The 6,780-nt window shown below is 53.7% G+C and overlaps 1 protein-coding gene across 1 annotated transcript in view; it reads left to right on the top strand.

The window, feature by feature from the left end:
* Positions 1 to 593: 593 nt before the first annotated feature.
* Positions 594 to 6,780, top strand: part of ACOT11 (acyl-CoA thioesterase 11) — a 64,076-nt gene continuing 57,889 nt past the window's right edge. Inside the window, exon 1 of the mRNA XM_089922147.1 lies at positions 594 to 920. The gene's annotated coding sequence lies outside the window, so the exon portion shown is untranslated. The remainder of the gene's footprint in view (positions 921 to 6,780) is intronic.

The raw sequence follows: 6,780 nt of genomic DNA, 5'->3' as shown, positions 1-6,780 counted from the left end.
CTGTGACAGTTGTCTTTCAGGGACCACCAGCATCCTCTGTCAGGTTTCTTCCAAGTCTGCCAATGAGCCTGTATCCCAAATGTGATTACTGACGGAGATTCTTCTAGGTGGCTCCTTCATGCCTGTGATCACATCATATATCACATCATATTATATAACATAACATATGTACTTACACATGGGGGAGGGGGAGGGGAGTCCCCATCTCTCCCTGTCAGCATATTTTCCTCTTTCAGCTCTAGTGTAGCTGGAAGCACATACCCGGAAGATACTAACAGTGATTCTCTCTGAGTGAAGAGATCATCAGTGGTATTCATTTTCCTTGCTCTCTTCTGAACTGCCCATTCTCATTTTTTTCTACCACTGTCCATAGGCCAGGGCCAGTGTGTCCTGCTCAAAACCTCATCCCAGCACCCAGCTCTGTGTTTGGCACACAGCAGGTGCTCAGTAAGGTGTGAACGACTAGCAGGTGTTACTTTTCAAAACTGTGAGGGGCTGGTTTAGCAATGACAGGGAGACGGGTTTTGCACCCCGCCGCCTGCCTGGCTCCACCTCTAGCCTGTCAGGTCAGGCCACCGGCGTTTCCGCCTCTGCCGCCTCGCGGCGCGGAGTGTCTGGCTCCCGTCCTGCAGCCCTGGCGCTCTGCTCGGCAGCCCGGGGCCGCCTCACCCGCACTGGCGAGGGGAGGGGAGGGGACCAGACTCGTCTGGGAACTGGCTTGGGCCGCTCCTGCCTGGGCCTCTGCCCGCTTCCTGCGCCTCCCTCCAGCTTCCCGCAGCCTCCCCCATCAGGGTCTGCTCTAGGACCTCGGATGCACAGTCGCTGAGCCTCGCCCCACGGACCTGCTTCTCCGACGTCCCCAGCAGGCTCCCCGGCCGCGGCTCTGCGAGCTGTTAGGTCCTGAGCGCCCCACCACTTGGGTAAGACCCGTGCCGCCCGCAGGCCCCCACCACCACCTCCCCATCTCGGAAGGGCCCAATTCCTTGAGATCCTCCTGCTGCTGGCTCTTCCTCGACTCCAGCGCCCTCTCCAGGCAGATCCGCCTCTGCCCCAGGGGCAGGATCCGGATAAGCCAGGTGGTGCCTGGCAGCGCTCTTGCGTGGGCAGGCTGGGGCATGAGGCATCCTGGGATTTGAGCTGGGATGGGCAGGCCTCTCACGAGGATGGGGAGGCTGGCCCTTGACAGTGCCTGGGGCCACAAGACTCACAGTCCAGAGGGTGCAGCCAATGCTGACTCACTCAGGCCAGCCGTGGGGTGGGGGGAGCACCAGCCCGTGGGTGAGCCACTCCCTGGCAAGGGTCCAATCCTGGAAGTCGGACTGGTTTCAGACCCGCAGCAGCTGGGCCAAGGAGGGGGTTCAGCTCCTGCAGGAGGAGGTGGTGAGAGAGAGAGAGGGAGAGCACACTCGAGCCGCTAGGCAGGAGAGAGTTCAGGGCTGGCTGGGCAAGTCCAGTACTCCGCTTACACATCCTGAATCTGGCCTCCACGCCCTGTAGGCATTCCCTCCTCTCCATCCCCACCATGCTGTATCTTCTCCCCTCTGGACCATTCACTGGGCTTCTCACTGCTCTCCTTGCCCAGCTTCTCCATAAATGGCTGTGGTTCTAAGGGGGGGCCTGGCCTTGAAGCAACGATGAAGTCATCTCTACTTCCTCTCTTGCTGGTATCACTACCTACTTCCTTTGTTCCTCCCTTCTGCCCCCTCCCCATTTATCCCACAGCTTCCTTTATTCTGCCATGCCAAGCCCAAGGGGCCCCCAGAAGGAACTGAGAGTCTTAGCTTGGAGAACAGGAGAGCATGACATTCTTTCATTCACTCATTTGATCATTCATTTACACATGGATTTACTTCCATTCACTCACACATTCCCTTGTTCTTTCCCATTCCATTGCTCACTCCCTCATTCTGTAGACGCTTACTGAGCATCTACTGTGTTCCAGTAACTGAGTGTTTGGTGGGAGAGGGGCAGGATGCTCTGAGGAACCAACACCATCCCTTCTACCTGCTTGTTCAAGGTCAAGAAGGAGAAATGAGCACAAGTCAGTCCAATTTAAGAGAAAAAGCAATGTGAGAGAGAAATAAAGAGCTGTGAACTGCGGCTGTGTGTTTATGTATGGGGAGTGAAGGTACAGAGGAGGAGGATGTAATTTCCACTTACGAGGAGCCCAGAAGACTTCCTGGAGGTGATGCCATTTGAGCCGGGCCTTGACTGGGGGGAGGGTTTGGATGTTGAGTTATTAGAGGGCATCAGAGTAGATGGAATAGCAGGAACAAGGGAAAATCCAGATGTGTGAGGGAACAGTGGGAAGCTTTGTTCATGACTTGAGAGGATTAGAAGAAATAAGTCTGGGACTTCCTGGCGATTCAGTGGTTCAGACTCCATGCTTCCACTGCAGGGGACTCGAGTTCGATCCCTGGTCACGGAGCTGAGATCCCACTTGCTGTGTGGTGCAGCCAAAAATTTTTAAAAAAATTTTAAAGATTAAAAAAAAAAAGAAGAGGGGCTTCCCTGGTGGCGCAGTGGTTGAGAGTCCGCCTGCCGATGCAGGGGACACGGGTTCGTGCCCCGGTCCGGGAAGATCCCACATGCCGCGGAGCGGCTGGGCCCGTGAGCCATGGCCGCTGAGCCTGCGCGTCCGGAGCCTGTTGCTCCGCAACGGGAGAGGCCACAGCAAGTGAGAGGCCCGTGTACCACAAACAAACAAAAAAAAACGAAAAAAAAAAAACCGAAAAAAAAAAAAAAGAAGAAATATGAACAGGGAGACTAGGGCCAGTAGAGGACAGGCCATGTGCTCCCATGTCTCTGCCAGCTGTCACAGGCTAAGGGAGCAGCCTTGTTCTGGGTGTCACAGAGCCTTGGTCATGAGGTAATGGCCTTATCCTCATGGCTAAGGATAATGGTAACATCCTTGTGGATATTAGAGCTCTTTAATCGTCCAGGCAACCTTAGATGGAGTGAGTTCTTCAGTCTTAGAGGTGTGTAAATGGAGGCTGGGACACTAGGCCTGTGTGTGGAGATGGGACGGCTGCAGGTTCTGGCCCCTGGAGGGGTTCGGCTAGGGCAGTGCTGAAAGTGGGAGTTGGAGTGGATGATGTCAGAAGTCCCCTCCCACCTAGAGAGTCTGTGGTCCTATCTGGGAAGGCTAGAAGGTCCAGCAGAGGGAATTCCTGGGAGTTTGGTCCTTTATTCACTCACTTATTCCCTCATTGGCCCCTATACCCAATCATCCATTCATTCATTCATTCATCACTTAGTCACTAAACCCTTGGTCTGGGCAGATCCTGTGCTGAGGACTCAGATGAGGTCTCTGCCCCTGTGAGCTCCCAGTCTGATGGGGGAGCAGACCCACACTTGACAGTGACAACCCAGTATCATCGTAGGAATGGAGATTGTTTTATTGTGTTTTGTCACTGAGTGGGAGGTAGAGCTGGGACATGGACCTGAAGAATTAATGCAGATATCTGTCCTCCAGCCAGGAAGGCCCCATCAGTGGGGCCAGATGAAGGATGTAATGTGGGAAAAGAAGTGTTTGAGGGAGAAAATACTCTGGGTTCGTGGGGCTTAAGAGGCAATCTTCCTCCAGTCATGGACCGCTCGAGAACCAGGCCTTTGGACTGAGGGCACCACAACCTCATCCCTCACCGGAAATGAGCCTGCTGGATTTGAGAACCTCTAGATAATTCCTTGGTCAGCATAAGCTGTAAGCAGGTTATGTAGAGTGGTGGTTAAGCTTCTGGGCTCTGGACCTAGATCAGAGTGCAAGCTGTGGTGCTAACTATTATCAATTGTGTGACTTTGGACAGATGACTCTGCCTCTGTTCTTTCCTTTGCAGGAGAATATTAATCATAATACTGTCCTCTTAGAGTGAGGCCCAGAGATGGTAACAAACGTGAAGTGCTTGTACAGTGCTGGGCAGGTGAGCAGGGCTAAAATGACAGTGACGACGACGACGATGATAGTGATATACTGTCAACTGCTGCCTTTAAAACCTCTGGGCCTCATCTTCCCCAGCTTAAAATGGGAGGACTGACCTAGCTCACTGGTTCTCAAAGCGTGGTCCCCGGACCAGCAGCATCAGTATCACTTGGGATCTTGTTGCAAATTCTTGGGCTCTACTGCAGCTCTGCTGGAGGTAGGTCCTAGAAATCTGTATTTTATTTTTTATTTATTTATTTTTGCGGTAGGTGGGCCTCTCACTGTTGTGGCCTCTCCCGTTGCGGAGCACAGGCTCCGGACGCGCAGGCTCAGCGGCCATGACTCATGGGCCCAGCCGCTCCGCGGCATGTGGGATCTTCCCGGACCGGGGCACGAACCCGCGTCCCCTGCATCGGCAGGCGGACTTTCAACCGCTGCACCACAAGGGAAGCCCTAGAAATCTGTATTTTAATAAGCCCTCTGGGGACTTCCCTGTCAGTCCAGTGATTAAGACTCTGCGCTTCCACCGCAGGGGGTGCTGGTTTGATCCCTGGTCAGGGAAGTAAGATCCCACATGCCTCTTGGAGCGGCCAAAAAAAAAAAAAAAAAAGCCCTCTGGGTGATTCTGATGCAGGCTGAAGTTGGAGAACCATTGACTAGCTATCACTTAAGACCTCTTCTGGATTCGCCTTTCCAGGACTATGATCCATCAGGTGTGTTTCATACCTTCTGCATTTAGGGCCCTGGTCTGGTAGCTCGTGGTATAGGCACAGAGATGAGTAAGATGTGATATCAGCCGTCAGGGGGCTCCCAAGTGAGTTGGAAAGGGGAGACAGACACCCTTGGAAATATTCATTGGAGTAACAGACCAAACAGAGCTGCTAAAGAGACACAAGAGTCAATTCTGTAATAAACAGCAAAGGGGAGGGAGACCTTTGTGGGCTGGAGGAGCCTCTGCAGAAAGATCTAGTTCCTGATAGTATCTTGATTCAGCCTTGCTGGAAGTCTTCTCATAAGTCTAACTGAATGATGTCTTTCATATTTTATGCCTTGTTGTGGTGTGGCGTGGACAGGACTCTAGACTTGAGGCCAGGAGTGGTGATTCTACACAACTTCCTTGCTCTATGGCTTTGGTTGGCTCACTTTTCATCCCTGTGTCTCGATGTGTTCATCTGTGAGACGGGGACACTAGATTGAGTCCAGTGAGTCTGAGTCCAGACAGCTCTGGAGAGAGGGTAGCGTTGGGGACCGGAAGCTCTCTGGGTTTCTATCCGCTCATCTGCATAGTGAAGACCCTGAAATGGTCCTGACTGCATGCCTTACCCAGTGAGATTGGGGATCCAGTGAGTTGAGCTCTCCCCTTTCTAGGCCAGTTTTCTTACCTGTCCAGAAAGGTCTCATGACACCTGTCCTCTTCACCTCACATGGCTTTTATCATACTGAGCGTGTTCTTCAACCTCAGAGGCTCCTTGATGCCTAAACCTTGTTGCCTGGCATTCAAGGTCCTCCACGATAGACTCCCAGCTTTTTCCTGCAAGATGAGGGCCCTCACTGCCTATGACTGCACCCTGTTCTGTTCCCATTAGGCCTCCCACCTCACCCCTCTCGTCAGCCTATTCAGTCTTCCGTCCGGCTCTAGCACTACCTCCTCCACAGAGCCTCCCAGCTTGCCCCAGTCCTCAGTGCCATCCTTGGATCATCTTGCCATTTTTAAGGCGTGACTTTAATTTTGCATTTGTAGACACTGAAGTACTGACAGACCATAAACTCTTTGAAGGTAAGGCCTGAGCTCACAGTGATGGACATTAGAGTCCTTGACTCCTAGAACAGGGCGGCCGAGAGAGAGGAGAAAACTTGTCCAAAGTCACATAGCACATTAGTGAAAGAAACAGGCCCAGAAACCAGTTGTCTTAGGCCCAAGAGGAGACATTATTAGGGATGTGGTGAGTGAACTAGAGGGGCAGAGGAAAGGGCAGAGACCTCAGAATTGGACTGACCTCTGTTCCAGCACAGCTCTGAACTCAATAGCTGGGCCACCTGGGGCACCTCACCTACCCTCCCCCAGCGACCTTCAGGTGGGGTTGGAATGAGGACATGGTGAGGCCTGGCACACAGTGGGTGCTGGGTTATTGTGAGGTGCTCATTATTATTTGCCATCCACTTGTCCGTCCCAGCTCCCCTGCCTGCATTCCACTCCCCTCCTTCTTTTCTTAAACACCAAGCACTTGATTTTATTGCCCTGTCGTGAGAAATCCAATGTGAGTGTCAAAGCTGCCTCACCATGTGCCTTGCAGAAGTGAGAGGGAGAAGGGAAAGTCCTGACGGTCTTTTAGTCTTTTAGGGGCTGGGGTGGGAGCCCAGGGGGATGAACTCTGTGGTGCGGATGGGTGGAATTTGGCAGGTGTCACTTTTAGAGAAGCCACGCCACCTATTTTAAGGAAGTGAGGGGCGTGTGCCCCATCGCCGGCCTGCAGCTGCTGGATGCCGGTGGGCTGGAGCGTTGGGCGGCACCTCAAGGGTGAAGAGTCCTAGCAGGTGGGTCTGGTATCTCTCTGGGAGGCTGCTGGCAGCTCCCCAGACTCCTGTCACCTTCCAGCCTGACCCCTTGTGGACGGATGGAAAGCCGGTGCCTGTTTTGCCAGTGTCACTGGCTGGGGCCGGGAGCCATCCCAGAGCCAGAGTCCCTGTGGGGAGGATGTCAGGGGCTGGAAGTGGGGGTGATGAAGTTTGGCTGTGGCTGGAGGTGCAGTGAGTGTCCAGCTGGGTGCGCAGTGGGTGGGCATAGGGCCCCCTGACATGGCTGTGGCCCAGCTGGCAGCCTCCCTCCGTGCTCTGCACTGGGCAGGCAGGCGGGCTGGCTC

This window comes from Delphinapterus leucas, chromosome 1, assembly GCF_059928025.1.
Source record: "Delphinapterus leucas isolate spDelLeu-1000000601 "Yukka" chromosome 1, BTC_Dleu_Yukka2, whole genome shotgun sequence".
Classification (NCBI taxonomy): Eukaryota; Metazoa; Chordata; class Mammalia; order Artiodactyla; family Monodontidae; genus Delphinapterus; species Delphinapterus leucas.
This window is presented reverse-complemented; position numbering and strand designations above follow the sequence as displayed.